Here is a 16,450-nt window from a genome sequence, read left to right on the forward strand (position 1 = left end):
ATACCTAGACAATCAGAGAACTGGGAGAAGAAACGTATGAGATTCAACAAGGACAAGTGCAGAGTCCTGCACTTAGGATAGGAATCCATGCACTGCTACAGAATAGGGACCGAGTGCTAGGCGCAGTTGTGCAGAAAGCCAGGTTACAGGTAGATGAGAAGCTGGTAATGAGTCACAGTGTTCCCTTGTTGCCAAAAAGGCTAATGGCATTTTGGGCTGTATAAGTATGGAGCATTGTCAGCAGGCGAGGGTGTGATACTGCATGCCAGATGAGCAGTTAGGAGAGTGTTAGCAGGGAGCTTATTCCCGTGCAAGGGGAGGAAGGTGTCGTATAGATTAACTAGAGCACCTGAGAGCCAATAGAGCCCAGAAGCCAATAGAGCACCAGCAGTCAGTCATGTGATAAAACCTCCTGCTTCAGTCAGACAATGTGGAGTTGGAGCAGGAGGTTTGGTTGGAGTAGAGAGCAGTTTGAAGGAGCTGGAGAAGAGGAACAGTTTGAAAAGAGACAAAAGGAAATTTGAGGAGTGCTGCGGTGGGACTGAGAAATCAAAAACCCTAGGGAAGGGGCACCTGGCTTGTTAGTAGGAGGGCAAGAAGCCCCTCCACAAGCTGAAGGGCAGGAGAGGGAAGTAGCCAGAGAAGGAATCACCAGTAAGTGGTTCACACTAACCTCAGGGGCCCTGGGTTGGACCTGGAGAAGAAGGTGGGCCAGGTCCCTCCCTCTCCACTCTCCTCCTCAAGGACACTAGTGGGGTAATTAAAAGTACCGATTCAGAGGCAAGCAATGGTGCCCTGAACTTTTCCAAGAAGGAGAAAAGTGTGAGACCCAGCATGAACAGTACTGGCAATTTGCCACAGGGACATGATATTCCATCTCTATTTGGCATTGGTGAGGCCTCATCTGGAGTACTGTGTCCAGTTTTGGGCCCACACTACAAGATGGATGTGGAAAATTGGAAAGAGTCCAGCAGAGGGCAACAAAAATGATTAGGGGCTGGAGCACATGACATGAGGAAGGCTGAGGGAACTGGATTATTTTGTCTGCAGAAGAGAAGAATGAGGGGATTTGATAAGCTGCTTCAACTACTGAAACGGGATTCCAAGAGGATGGATGTCAAGGTTCCCTCCCACTCTGAACTTGTAGGTACAGATGTGGGGACCTGCCTGGGACATTCTGGAAGCTTAATTACTAGCTTAGATCTGGTATCACTGCCACCATCCAGAATTTTCAGTGTCTGGATCATTCTCTTTCCCCCCAAAACCTTCCCCTCCCTAGGTAGCCTTGAGAGACTCCTTCACCAATTCCCTGGTGAGTCCAGATCCAATCTCCTTGGATCTAAAAACAAGGAAAAATCAATCAGGTATTAAGAAAAAGGCTTTTAATTAAAGAAAAGAAAGATAAAAGAAAATCCTCTGGGAGAGATTAGCATACCAGTTACTCTCACAGACAACAAATTCAAAACACAGAGGATGTTCCCCTGGGCACAAATTTAGTTACACAAAAAAAATACCCAGTTTGATTCTACCTCTAATTGCATACGACAGGTTACAAAGAAATAAACATAAACCTATTTATTCCTTTCTAAAACTCACTACTCTGATGAGAGGCTGGTTCCTTGATATTTTTCACTCTGGCTGAAGCTGAAACTCTAAACAAAGGAAAAACTTCCCTCCTTCCTTTTGAAACATCTTATTCCCCCATTGGTTCCTCTGGTCGGGTGTTAGCTAGGCTAGGTGAATTTTTTAACCCTTTACCGGTAAAAGAGGCATTAACTCTTAACCATCTGTTTATGACAATGGATCTAGATTGTTCTCAGTGGTACCAGATGACAGAACAAGGAGTAATGGTCTCAAGTTGCTGTGGGGGAGGTTTAGGTTGGATATTAGGAAAAACTTTCTCACTAGGAGGGTGGTGAAGCACTAGAATGGGTTATCTAGCGAGGTGGTGGAATCTCCTTCCTGAGAGGTTTTTAAGGTCAGGCTTGACAAAGCTCTGGCTAGGATGAGTTAGTTGGGGATTGGTCCTGCTTTGAGCAGGGGGTTGAACTCCTGAGGTCCCTTCAAACCCTGATATTCTATGACAGGTATTTATGCCTGGCAATGTGGGCTTTGCCTAAAAGACATAGGCATCATTTGACCCACCCCTCTCCACTGTTTAAAACCAGAGCTGATTAGGCTCAATTCAGAGTCTTTTGTTCAGTGATCGCTAGAGCAGAAATAACTGATAATCAGGTCTAAGTGCTGAAGCCTTAGACCTTCTGTGAGACAACATTTCTGTGGAAGAGACTGTCCAGCCTGCATTAGCAGTGAGGTTCCCCCACTAGCTGCTGAAATCATTGAGCAGAACCTCAAGAGATTGACTCACAGAGGTCACAGTAGAGAAACAGGTGGCAGCAGAAGATAATCTGCGGTGGAGTAGATGATGGTGATGGTGCTGGAACTATGGTCCCCCACTCTGCGCCTCCTCTTCCCCTGGGCCCCTGCCTGCTGGGCAGGCCTGAAGCTGAAGCTGGCCATGGTGAAAGCTGCCCTGGGAGCCCAGGTTGCTGTGGGGAACCCTGGGGAGAGGGCTGTGGTGTCCCAGAGCAGCCCTCACCCCATGTCCCTGCCCCCTGTGGCGTGCTGCCTAGGGCAAGTGGAGGGTCCTGGCCTCCCCAGGTGGCTCTTAGCACAGCCCGGCTCCAGATTCCAGCCTGGCCAGGGGCCAGGGCCTCCAGAGGAAGAGAAGGAGCAGAGGGTGAGGTCCCATGGCAAGAGGGAGGCTAAGGCCCATCTCAGCCCCCAACTGGGGAGAGGCTGGCACTGCTGGCAGGGGCTACACTTCACCTGATCAGCTTCACAGCTGCGAAGTGTAGCCCCTACCGCCACCCTCTGCATCTGCCCAAGGCTACCATGACCATGTTAAACAATGGGCAGGCATGGCCCTCCCACTTTTAAAAGTAGGGGGCCAAGGCCCCTCTGGTTCTGTAACCTCTACCTCCCGCCCCCAGGTGAACTCGTGTGAACTCATGTGAACGCACCTCTGAACTCTGGGTCAGCAGCAGTGAGTGGGGTGTGGTGGAAGGAGAGGGGAGTGGCATGTTAAAGGGACATTTGATTGTTGGACTTTCACATTGTAAGGTGAGAAATGGAGGCAAAGGACACTGCCTGATATACTCTGGGTTGGGAGTTTTGCTCATGGTGAGATGTGTTGGAATCATGATTGTGATGTTTCTCCAAATTTCCAAATGCCAAAGGTTCCTTTCCACTTTTTATAAAAAGTTTTCTCTCCTATACACAGACTCAGTGCTTGCGAGAGGGGAAGCATGGCCTCTTAGAGGCGCCCAAGAATGGTTTTTAATTTTCCCAGATTACTGGGTGGGGGCTCGAGCCAGTTCTGTGCTGTATTGTTAAGAGGCACCCCTAGATTTTTGAACCTTGCATTTTTTGCTGCCAACTCCACCTGGCAGAAGGGTTACAAGAGTAATGCAGTTTGTGGGGGAAAAAACCCTGATTTATGGGCTGTACAGTTCTGTTGGGCAGTGCTGTGGGGCTACACATTGTTACAGAGCCCACAATCAGGGAATACACCAGCCCAAGGTATATTGATAAACAGGTTCCTGTCAAGGATGTTAGCTGCACCATCACTTTACCAGCAGCAGCAACTTGACTGATTTCTGTTTACAATGAAATGTGTTAATAAACTTTAATCTTTCTGATTGTGCCTGAGACTCAGCCTATGATGAAATCATATCACATAAGAGCTCTGTTTTTAAACAGATGTTTAAAAACAGTTACCGGGTAATTTATTTTAATTTGATAATGCATCAAGAAATGTATTCTTAGTAGTTTCAACTTTAACCACATTCATTACGTGCTATGCAATATGTAACTGTCTGTTTCTGAGGTGTGTATAGATAGCAAAATACAAGAGTTTATTTTTACAAAAAAATTCTGTTAGTGATTAATTTTTGCTCAGCCAAATATCTTCAGAACTGTATTGTCTTCTGTTTGCAAGCTAATTAATCTGGTTCAGACTGCAGATTATGGTGCCAATTATAGACACGTCAAAGGATTAAGGACTATAGGATTACCTCTAGTGACACTCAATAGATGAGAATGTAAGTAAGTAAGAAGTGGCTTGTACTTTCTACTAAGTATTCTGCTTCCACTGTGTAACATCTGTTATACAACCATGTTTTTTTAATCAACTTTTCCCCTAATGTGCCCTCTATCTTGGCTGACCTATGTTCAAGAAGCATTGACTGGATTCTGTTCCAATTAATTAATATCAGTAAATGAGACTACTTGGTAACGGTTTGCAGGATCAGGACCACGTACTTGTACTCTTAAAATCCAGTATCTCTTTCTCTGAGGCCCACCTTTTTGTAACCCTTACACCCCTTTGAAACCTACGGCCTAGCAAATACATGTCTCCCGCCTTGCAGGATTTCAGTGATTTGTAGATTAAAAAAGCTTAAGAACGTGACCCAAGTAGAGCCTAAAGACTCAGAAACTAGAGAGTGAATAAAAAGGCAACCCACCACCATTTTCCATTTTTTAAGTTAATGTGTGCGGGTTGGCAGTGCACCTTCGGCACTGGGTCTCCCTGGGAGTCCAGGGGGCTTTGACTCTTTAGTCAGTAAGGTTTTGTCTACATTGCAATTTAAGCCCAGGCTCAGACTCAAGCTTGAACCCAGAGCCCCCTTCTGTCTATACACAGGGTATGTCTCCACTGCAGTGCAAAAGCCCAGGGTTAGTAGAACTCAGGTAGCAGACCCTACATTTGTTAATTTAGGGTTTGAGCATCTACAGTAGTTTCTAACCCCAGGTTAGGAATTGTTGAACTCTGGGTTCCAACCTGGGCCTCCAGCATCTACACTGCATTATGAGGGCCTGAGTCCAACCACCCATATTCCAGATTTCCTAGTGTCCTCTCAAAAGGTGGCCACTCTGCACCACAAACAAAGGGCTAGTGTGGGAAAACTTGACTGAGCAGATGACATAGAAAGTCAGCCCATGGGATTGTGGGATACTTTTGGCAGACTCCCAGAGCAGGAGTCCAGTGGGGCTGCATCTATACTGCAAAGAAATAGGGCTTGAACCCTCAGTTTTGAGTTGACTCAGGCTCAGAACCTCCACCCCTGTGGGGTCCTGGGACTCTGGATCCAAGTGCTGGGTTAGCATGACTTGTGTGTAGATGGAAGGGGAGTTAGGGTAGGCTTACATTATAGTGTAGATATACCCACAAATATTTCAGACTGGGGCTCAGACCTAGGGTTCTAGGACCCTGCAGGGCTGAAAGATCCAAGCCCAAGTCAAGCCATGATCCAGAGTTCAAGCTCTATTGCTTTGCATTGTAGACACAGCCTGCTGCACTCCAACTCGGGTTCTGAGAGTGTGCCAAAAGTATCCCATAATCCTGTGGGCCAACTTTCTTTGTCCTCTGTATCTCCACAATCTCCAGTTGACTCCAGTGAAAACAGAAGCAACCTGCTCTGGGCATACAGCCACAACTCGGTGAGTCAGCGTGAACCCTTCCATTGACTTCTGACCACTAAGTTGAAAATACACTATCCGAGAGCCGTTGGTGTTTGAAATGGAGACTGAACAGAAAACGCTTCTTGCAAAGTGCAGTGCTTCATGTTCAGGAGCACAGCCAGATTTTGGTAAATGTCTGGCGTGAGGCCAGCAAAACTGTGGACTTTAGTAAGAATACCAGCAATGACCACGCATACCAGCAGATAGTGAAGAAGTTGTCAGCGCTGCAAATTTACTGGACTGGTGACCAGTGCAGGGATTGAATCAAGCAGCTCAAGAGTGAGTGCAGAAAAACCAGGGACCAGAATTGCACACTGGGCAACTCGCCAACATTATGCTGATTTTATGAAGAGTTTGACTGGGTGCTGGACGCTGCTCCCTGCCTAAAGCCAAGAGTGGTGCAGGATGACCTGGTCACCCAGGATAGGGCCTTACTTTGGGACTGATGGGAGCCAGCAGCAGGCATCGATTGAGGACAGAGAAGTCACTCAGTTGCTGAAACAGGTCCTGGAGTAGGCTTTGGAGCAGGAGGAGAAGCAGCAGCACATTCTGGGTCCAAACTCAGAGGAGCTATTTGATTCCCCCCACGAGTTTCTCCCTAAGGAACAACCTGCTGTGGATCCTGCAGCAGACACAGAAGAGACAAAAGCTGCCCTGAGCCCAATAAGTTTCTGGCTCCATTTTAATGTTCATTAATTCAGTAATAGGAGGAATTTCTGCTCTGTGAACCTATGCAAAATTTATGAGAAACCCCAGCTTAGTAGCACGTATCCACTAATGGCAGTTTGTATGCCAGCACCTTGGCACCTCCCTTTCCATCCCCCATCCCACATGAAGTTCAAAATGGTGACTAAGAAATGCAAACAGTAAAGAACACTTTGAAAGTGTATTTTTACTGAAAAGGCACAGAGTTTAGGTAGGGCCATTCCTGTTTCTTAAAAATAATAATCTTGTATTGCCATGCCTGTAAGTATGTTGCTCTGTAACCACTAAACAGTCTAGTGAGCTGCCTGGAATTAGTGAACCATACAGGGAAGTAGAAATGTGTTCCATTTACAAATCTAGTTCACTTCAGATAGAGGTAGTCCATGCAGTCCATAGGTGACAAAATCATTTGTGTTAAATATGACTGGGGTTTGGAATCTTGTCCAGAAATGTGCCAGGGGACAAGAGGAAGGCTGTGGAGTTCTGCATGTTCGCATGCGGCCATAACAAGGTAAGCCATGTGGAAGTTAATGCAGCATCCTCTTGATTCTCTCATGAAATCTGACCCAATCCTGGGTGCTAATAGCTTTTAGAAGCAAGAACTTCAGATAGGTAGTTACATTTCAGGAAAGGGTATATTTCCAGGGCTACCACTGTGGTCACTGACCAGCCCTCTCCACTCGTAGATGTGCTGATCAGTCACTATATGTTTGAATACTTTGGTTGCATAAACTGCATATTTCCCACCAGCAGCTTGGAAGAACATCTCTCTTTGCCAATTGGGCACCACAGGAACTGCTAAAATGTGGAAGGCCAGAAATAATAGAAGCAGCTTTTGTATCCTGATGCATGTCAACCCCCATTGCCCCATCCCAAAACCCAAATAATTCTGCAATTTTCTAAAATTAAAAAAACAACAACCCAGCTTTGTGTTTTTAACTTACTGTTGCTTCTTTCACTGAGATTAACCAGGCTTTATCCAGGGAGCTTCTGTGGTCTGAAGCATCCCTCTCACAATATACTGAAGTTCAGTTTGTAAAAGTATAATTTTATATCCTTGAAATTCCACAGGGATTTTTTCTGTGCTCCTGCACTGAACTATTTGAGACAATAACACTCTGTATCTTGTCCTGTTGGGTCCTTTGACTTCTTCTGGCTCCAGTACCTCCACAGCTTGCCCACACTGCAGCACAAGTCTGGGCCAAGGTACCTTCATGGATCATTACAAGAAGAAGCACTTCCTTGACAGACTTATGGTTGAAGTTCTGGGAAGGGCAAACAAGCAGGTCCAGTTCCAAAGTCAGAGGGACTTGAGCTAGGAAAAAGATGCAAGAGGAAAGACTCGGGCTGTTTGTACAGCTTGAGGACAGAGTGTCAGCACAAGAGCAAGCACTTGCTTCACAGTTCCTGGAACAGTGGCTATGGGACGAGGATGGAGCTCAGCAGAAAGAACTGTCTGCGCAGCTCATATAACTAAGGACTCCAAGAGTAGTGGCTCCTGCTGCTTCACCCACGCCACAGCCCAAGTTCCTGCACACTACCCTGTGCTGCAGTCCAGAAGCAGTTTAGAAGATTCCATGGGTGGGTGGCCCCTGGTGACCCCTGAGTAGCTGGGCAGGGAAACCTTACCCTATGCAGCTCTCCATATTGACTATCTTCTCTGTGGATACCTCCAATCCTCCTGCCAAGGGAGTGGCAATCAGGGAAAGGAGAATGGTGGCCAGGAGACATGCTGGGGTAGGAGGTTTCTGTCTTGTACATGGTTTCACTGTTTGCACTTGTTCATGAACTTTGGTGTTATTTTTTCTTTTCTGTAAAGTTCTGTTATTGTTGTTTTGGTGTATTGGTATTAATGGCAGCTGGCCTGCCTGGGAATGGCTCATTGCTGTACTTGGTTATAAATATAGTTGATTTAATCAAGAAAGTGTATTGCTATCACTGCTTCATATCATGCAGTGTATTCAAAATAATAAAGGTAAACACGTGATCAGGGACAACTAGGAATTAGTATGCAAAGATTATCCCTCAATACAGTAATCTATAGCAATTCATACTTCAATCACTTCCTTACATGAATCCATATTGTGAATAACCACCATTCTCCTTTGATGATTGGTCATGTCATTCATAAGTACATTGCATGGCATTAAACTCCCCCCCCATCTCAAAGCACTGACAAAACACAAACAGTGAGCCCCTCCCCACACAAGCACATTTGTAAAGGTACTATTCCCCCTCTTCCCCCAGGCCATGCAAGTCCATAATGTGGGAGCACAAAGCATCCCTGACTTCTTTACCCTGGGTGCATCCAGCTGTGCTGGGTGCACTTTCTGGCTGAGGGTACCAATTCAGTGGCCCCTTGCTCTCTAGGTCCATTCGGGGGAAATGGCTCACTTCTGACTTCACAAAGATTGTGAAGAGCACATCAACCCGCAATAATGCAGATAGCATTGAGGATACCAGCATCCAAACAGGTCTGTAAACATCTCCAGTGGAATTTCAAGCTGCCAAAAGCAAATCTAACAACCATTCAACAATTGTTGAGAATGTAATTAAACTGTCTTTTACCAGGGCCTCTTAGATGAGGGTACAGTTTCATAAGCAAGGCAAAAGTTGGTATATGGGAGCCCCCAGAATAACAGTGGGGATAGTAACTCCATTTATGGCAATGTCATTTGGTGGGAATAGTGTCCCAGTCAATTCATGAATGTAGACTCCTGATCAGAAAAAAACCCTGGCATCATGATCTTTCTTAGTGCAGCCCATGTTGATGTTCAGGAATCAACCTCTGTGGTCCATGCAGGCCTTCATAACAATGGAGTAGTGCCCTTTGTGGTTTATGTACTCCTTGAGGAGGGCAACTATGGGTACATGAGTCCCATCAATGGCCCCAGCACAGTTTGAAAACCTCATTCTTTCAAAGCCAACATTTACTGCAGGAATAAATTTTATGCCAGCCACTTGGGATAAAACCACAGTCCTGATTGCCTCAGAAAGTTCTGCCACCACTTTTCCCACAGTTGATTTCCCAACTCCAAACTGGTTGACAACAAATCTGCACAATCTGAGATAGCCAGCTTCCAGACAGTTATAGCAACACACTTCTGGACCAGCAAGGGTGGCCTCCTGCAGGTGTCTTTACATTGGAGAGTGGAGGCAATCTACCAACAAAGTTCAGAAATGTGGCTTTCTTTATGAGAAAGTTCTGGACACACTACTGGTCATCCCAGGTCCACATGATGATGTGATCCTACCAGCCTGGGCTTGTGGACCCACACCAGTCTATGTAGGGGGCATCAGTGGCTATACCAAATATCATGCGGAGCATCAGGGAGTGCAAGTTTGCCATGTCAGGGGGTTCTCCTCTTCCTGCTGAATCATAAGTTGTCAGATGCCTTCAATGTTTCAGAAAATGCCCCAACATGTCCACCATTGAATCTCATGAAAGCTATGCTCGTTTCCCAACAGGAGTGAAAGCACAAACAAGAGAAGTTCTTCAAAAGGCGCCTCCTCCACATTTCTGGCTCTGGTAGCTGGGAGCACACACACCAAAATGACTGCGCAGTAGGATGTATTGGCGGCTGTTCAAACTTCCTGTCACATGCAAGGTGGACAGTCAAGTTTTCCCACAGTTTATCACGGTCAAAGGGCCAGAGCAGCCACATTTCAGGAGGGCTCTAGGGCCGGGTTGGGCAAACTATGGCCTGCAGGGCACATCCAGCCCACCAGTTGATTTTTTCTGGCCCTTAAGCTCCCACTAGGGAGCAGGGTCTAGGGCTTGCCCTGCTCCTGCACTTCAGCCAGGTTCGGGTGCTGGTCTGCGTGTGCGTGCTGTGGCTCTGTGTGGTTCCTGGAAGCAGTGGCATGTCCCCCTCTCTGGCTCCTATGCGTAGGGGTAGCCAGGGGGCTCCGCACGCTGACCCCACTTCAAGCGCCGCCCCCATAGCTCCTATTGGCCGGGAACTGTGGCCAATGTGAGCTTCGGGGTGGTGCCTGTGGACGGGGCAGCACACACTGTGCAGAGCCACCTGGCTGTTTCTCCGCATGGGAGTTGGAGAAAGAACATGCTGCTGCTTCTTGAAGCTGCATGAGGTAAGCACTGCCCAGAACCAACACCTCTGCCCCAGCCCTTATCCCCTGTCCACTAGCCCCATCCTCCTGGAGCTTCCCTGCTGACCAGCCCAAAGCCCTCAGATGACGTGTCCTTCCCGCTTCCCAGACCCGGCAGGTCCTAAAGCACCAAGAGGAGCCTCCGCTGCAGTTTTGGTAGGTGGCACATGAGGACCCCAGCTGCCAGCATGTGGCTCAGGGCAGAATGAGACCCGGGTACTGACCAACTGGGCCAAGTCACGTCCCCTTCTGAACCAGGTTTTAAAGGGGGGGACAGACGGTCAGCAATGGCCCTTTGGGTGCCAGAACCTTTGTAGACGTGTGTGTGGCCGGGCAAGATCAAAGTGGCAGAGGAATTAACACTTAAATATCCTGCAGCGTGTGCATGGCTCTGCCGAAGCCCCAGATAGAAAATGGTCAGTGTAGGGTTAACAGTCACTCAGCGTAGCGGCTCCACCCCGCTAGCCCGGGCCCTGCTGGGCAGGACAGACAGAGCCTCGGGCACCGGAACGTCACACCGGCCGGGCGGGCGGGGGAGGGGCGGCAGTACGACGCTGCTCTGGGCTGATCCCTGCCCCGCGCACCTGACCCCTCCCTCCCTGGCCAGCCCCGCCCGGGGGAGGGGCGGTGTGTGCGCGCGCGTGTGGGAGGGGGAGGAGCAGGGGGAAACGGAGACTCTGCGCGCCTGCGCTCTTCGCGCGGACTCGGCGGAGCCCGGCCCAGCGCCAGCCGCTCGGTGTGGGGAAGCTGCGGCGCTGAGGAGCCTCCCGCGGCTCCCGCGAACGGCCTGGCGGGGCTCGGCAGGTAAGAGGCGGGGGTGGCTGGTCCCCGGTCTCTGTGCGCGGGCTCAGAGGGAACCGTCTCCCTTTCCCACCGCCTCGCGCAGACACCCACAACCCCTCCCCCCTTGACCCGCACAGACCCCCCTCGGGCACCCGGCGTCCGCCATCCACCCCCTGCCTCCCGCACAGCCCCCAGCACCCACCCTCGCCCGCACAGCCCCTCTCCCCAACACCCACCTCCTGCAGCCCCAGCACCCATCCTCGGCCGCACAGCCTCCCAGCACCCACCTCCTACATCCTCAGGCATCCACCTTTGCCCGCACAGCCCCCCAGCACCCACCTTCTGCATCCCCAGCACCCACCTCGCCCGCACAGCCCCCCAGCACCCACCTTCTGCATCTTCAGACACCCACCCTCGCCCGCACAGGCCCCCGCCCCAGCACCCACCTTCACCCGCACAGTCCCGTTCCCCCAGCACCCACCTCGCCCGAACAGTCCCATCCCCCCCAGCACCCATCTCCTGCATCCCCAGACACCCACCCTCGCCCGCACTGTCCCCCCTGCAGGTGCGCTGACCCCCCCACCCCCCCGCATCCTCTAGATACTCATCACCCGCCATCCCCCTAGACACCCAGCACCCACTATTGAGCCACTGGCATCCCCTAGACGCCCAGTCCTCTGAACCCCCAGCATTGCCTACCTCTTCCAGAGACCCAGCCCCCATTTCCCCTAGCCCCCTGTATCCCTCAGACACCCGCCCCCATTTTTGACTTCTATAGAGCTTCTTGTACAGAGTCCCACTGCGCCTGTCCCAGGCACCCAGCAACCATAGCTTCCTGCAGCCCCCATTAGCCTGGCCATTGCACTCAGCCCCCCAACCTGCACCCTGGGCGCAGCAACAGCACTCCCATCAAAGCCCTGTACTTGTATAGATCCCCCTTCCACCCCCAAGCAACTCAGACTTGGCATCTACACAGAGTCCCTGCATGCAGAGAGAACTAAGGGGTTGTACTGAGTGCCCTGTCTTCCTCCCATTAGTACCCATGACTTCTTCCCCAGCAGCACGTGTGTGTCTAACCCAAGCCTCGTTTCTGAGACCCCGCTTAGGCTCCTATACCTTATTCTCTCCGTATGACCCAAACAGACCCTTTCCTATTCTTCTTCCTAAGCAACCCCTTGCTGACTCAGCACTCACATGATACCAGCAGCAACAGAGGCCTCTTTCTGCCCTTGAACACTGACTGCTTCTGTGCAGAAAACTACAGTTCATACAAACACCTTTTCTCCCCCCTCAGTTAGAATGTTTCATTTATGCCTCTATTGTGCCATCAGTTATTCAGCAGAATTTCCTGCTGGAAATCTGTAAGGAAGACTGCTTTAATACTGCTTGCATGCTATAGCCCATAGCTCAGGTCTTGCAATGAAATTGTGTTGTGTGTGTGTGTGTTTGGGGTGGGGAGGGATAACTATTCTCTAAAGAAACATATTATTTGCCTCTTTGCATCCCTGTTTGGTGTCCTGTGGGTTTTTGCTGACAAGTTAGTTGATGAGTAAAGCTGTCTTGTCAACTGGAAATCCAGTTTAAAAAAAAAATTAAAAATAGTTTCAGGTGCAAGCCCCGAAACTCTGTTACACACCTGTTGTATAAAAGATCAAACAAGGAAAACTCAGTCTGACTACAGAAAGAACTGTCAAATGCACAAAGTAAATAACCTGAAAAAATGAATGTTTTTCTCTAATATTAAAGTAATCATGCTGCATTTAGCATGAAACCAGCAAGCCAGTTTTTTTTAAGTTGATGGGGTTCCTTTAAATTCTTGCATATTGTTTAACATTCCAGCAGAACAACAAAATCAGGACATATAGGAAAATGAGTGAAATTAGAGGCTTAATTTTTGTTGTTTTAACAGTAGATGAGATACGCATATAGTAGTGCTGAAATTGTTTTCAAGCATTAATTTCCTCAACTACATCTGGCATTAAAGCCAATATAGAAAGAGAGTTGCTGTTATAAAAAGTGAAAATCAGGCTTGTTATTGTTCAATTTGATACTGAAACTTTGTCCTTGAAATTCTGGTCTGAAGCCGCTCCTGGCTTGAAGTGACAATCTTGAGGTATTTAAAAAAGTGCTTACCTGCTTTCTTGATGTTTTCATAGTGTGTTGTGATAAAGATTGTTGAGTTGTTTACAAAGTGTTTTTGTTTGCAGAAGAGAATAGCTGCATGTGATATAGAGGTTAATACCATGTCATTATAAAATCCCAGCACTATTAAATAGTGAGGATTTCAGTTAATCTCAATTTCAAAATGCAATTAAGTTGGCGCAAGAAGAACAAGGCACAGATTTTGGTTAAACTTCTGTGTAGCTCACCACTTGCAATCAAATATTACAGTAAACCTTTCAAAACACTTTCTGATACTGTACTAGTTTCATAAGAATTATGACAGATATTCGTTGGCAAACAAGCATCCTCCCAGGGGCAAAATCCTGAACTGTTCTGTAGATGGAAAATACACAAACACAATAATATTTTTCTCAGTTTCAAAGTACTGTCGTTTTGTTTAGTTCACAGTTGGCACATTTTTGTTTACTTTGCTTTGTATTGTTTGATTTGTTTACTCTAGTCACATGAATGTCTCTCTTTACACAGACTTAAGGATAGTGGCCTAAATGGCTAAACCAGCTCTAGAATTTGCAGTAATTATGAAATTAATAATCAGCCTCTTTTTAGAAGCAGAAGTAAACTTTGTTGTTTTTTATTTAAGAGTTTGGATTGATAGAGGTCATCTGCTCAATTGTATCCTTGACAAAGTGGGAGACTGGGACTATGGGGGAAAAAACTGAAGCCTGGTTAAGTATTAATATCCTGTTAATACTATGTTGCATTTTATTACATGACACATACTGAAGTGTAGGTATTCTGAGTGTGTCCACGTCATGCCTTTCATGTTTTTGTCTCATTTAGCATGGTTACGCTTCCATTGCACTAGGTTAATGTTACCTTGTGAGCAAAGTAGACTAAATAATTTACCATTGTCATTTTAAGAAATAATGTGCGCACACCTTGCAGCTGACACCATAATACCCCGCATTCTTAAAATCTTGTTACAGTGTATTAAAGGGTATGTCTATACTGTCCAGGTTACAGCGCGGTTGCGGCAGCATTGTGATGTGGACAGTGTAGACATGCTTTATGGCTGAGGGATAGCGCTCCTGGTGATGATAAACAAACAAACAAAAAATCCCACCCCAAATGAGCCTGTTGAAGTAAGTGACAAAAATTCCACTGACTTCAGTAGCAGTGGCATCAGGTCTAAAATCTAGAAAGTCATGTAAAGTTGAGAGGAGAAATAAATTGGGGATCGGTCACATTACTTAAAATAGATGAGTATTCACAGTAAAAATTGAGTCAGTTTCTTAAATCTTTGGCAGCTATATGTTAACTGAAAAACAAAAAAAATCAATTTGTAATGACATTTCAATTGATTATATCCAGCAAAGTACTGGCTTCCACTCTAACAAAAGATACAATAAACACCAGACTTTAATTTATGTGACAAAATATATATTTTAGGTTTCAGAAAAGCTTCATAAGCATATAGGTGTCTGACAGTCCTAGAATCTGGAATGTTACCTGTAACTATAGTATATTTCAACTTTTCCAGAATCAAATGGGATTTTTCAAGTTGTTCTTTTCACATCTTGTTTTTATTAAAACAATTCCATTAATAAGCTTTGTAAAATCTACGATTTTAAACAAAATCTTGTTTTGAAGGGTAAAAAACACCCAGTCTGTTTCTTCTAAAGAGTGTGAAATATTAAGTGTTCAGAGACACTGCATAGAAAAATACATTAAATGAATATGATTATACATGTACTATGTGATGCAGGTAGCAGAAGAAATATCATTGCTGCCCCAAAATTGAAAGTACGTGTTTTTTCACTGGTCCTCATAGTAGTGTATTTTTTTCTAAAAGCTTCTTAGTCACCTATTCATTGGGCACTGTTATACAATCATTCTCAAAGTAAAAATGAAGAATTTGGAAATAAGTTCCCCTCCCCCCTTTCCTCACACCCTACCCTCCCAAAATCATTTCTGGAAAATATTTTGCTGCTACTTTTAGAAAAGGTGATGTGATAGCACTGAGTGTAAAGGTAGCCTCTTCAAAATTTTATTGTCGCTAGAATATCTAGTAGCCAGGATGTTTTTATATTGCAAACAATTGGGAGATAAAATGTCTCAGTAAGCGATCTTGAAAGTCTGACTTTTTCCTAATTTTTTGTATCATGTGGTATTTAAGTAAGGACTTAAAATATAGCTGCAAGCCTTTTTAATTCCAGCAGCAGGAGTGTGTGTGTATATATATATATAATCTCATTGTTATATTACGGAATGGCAGTAGCTAACAAATTGCATAGGGGGACTGAGATAATGGCAGCCGGGAACTGTAATTTGGGATGGATTCAGATGGTAGGGAGATAAGAAAGTAGTGACCCAAACTTTGCTGGGACTTCTGCTACTGAAAAATTCTTAACCATTTAAAAAAATCTAAAGAAATTCCCATGCAAAATCTTAAACTGGATTTGTAGAGAGAGTAAGTATTAGTTCCATTGTAGGTAATAAATAATTAGAAAGCCAGGACATTCAGAGCTAAGTTTAAACTTAGAACCCAAGCATTTTAAAATACAGTTAAGGTCACCTTTACAATCTTATCTCTGCCCCATAGTGACACCTTGAGAATTAAAGAAATAAAATAAAATAAACCGTGTCTGCATGAGCAATGGATAAATATAACTTATATCCACTTTTAAACAGACTTAGGGTATGTCTACACTGGCAGAGTTACATCTCTGGCAGATACAGCGCTGCTCAGAGAGCACAGAAGGAAAACCGCTGTTGTGCGTTCACATTGTCAGCTGCCTGTGTAATAGTGTGTTTGCACTTGTAGCTCTTGCAGAGGTATTCAGAGTGGTGCACTCTGGGCAGCTATCCCAAAGAGCATCTCTTCTTCTGCCACTAGGCGTTGTGGGAAGACAGAGGGGATTGTGGAGCATTCTGGGTCCTGTCCCAATGCCCTATGATGTATTGCATCGGATCCCAGCAATCTCTGTGCTTCCGTCCACATTTAGCGCCATCTTTCAGCGGTTTCATGTACTGTGCACTCTGCCTCTTTGGTCTGCAGGAATGGATCCCGCTCTGTTGACCAATATGCTGCTCACTCTCACTAACACGTCATGAGTGGCAGTGGAGTTATTCCTTAAACTACAAAGGCAAGAGAAGTTTGACATTGATCCCGCCACACGTAGTAGCTATGATACAGGATTGCTTG

The 16,450-nt window shown here is 46.4% G+C and overlaps 1 protein-coding gene across 2 annotated transcripts in view; it reads left to right on the plus strand.

Moving 5' to 3' along the window:
- Window positions 1-11,044: 11,044 nt before the first annotated feature.
- The window catches only part of RAB3IP (RAB3A interacting protein), a 51,267-nt gene continuing 45,861 nt past the window's right edge, over window positions 11,045-16,450 (plus strand). The window contains exon 1 of one of the 2 annotated variants that reach the window (XM_032796536.2): window positions 11,045-11,142. The gene's annotated coding sequence lies outside the window, so the exon portion shown is untranslated. The remainder of the gene's footprint in view (window positions 11,143-16,450) is intronic. The other variant, XM_032796540.2, reaches the window with a different exon arrangement.

The sequence above is a fragment of the Chelonoidis abingdonii genome, chromosome 1, assembly GCF_003597395.2.
Source record: "Chelonoidis abingdonii isolate Lonesome George chromosome 1, CheloAbing_2.0, whole genome shotgun sequence".
Lineage (NCBI taxonomy): Eukaryota > Metazoa > Chordata > Testudines > Testudinidae > Chelonoidis > Chelonoidis abingdonii.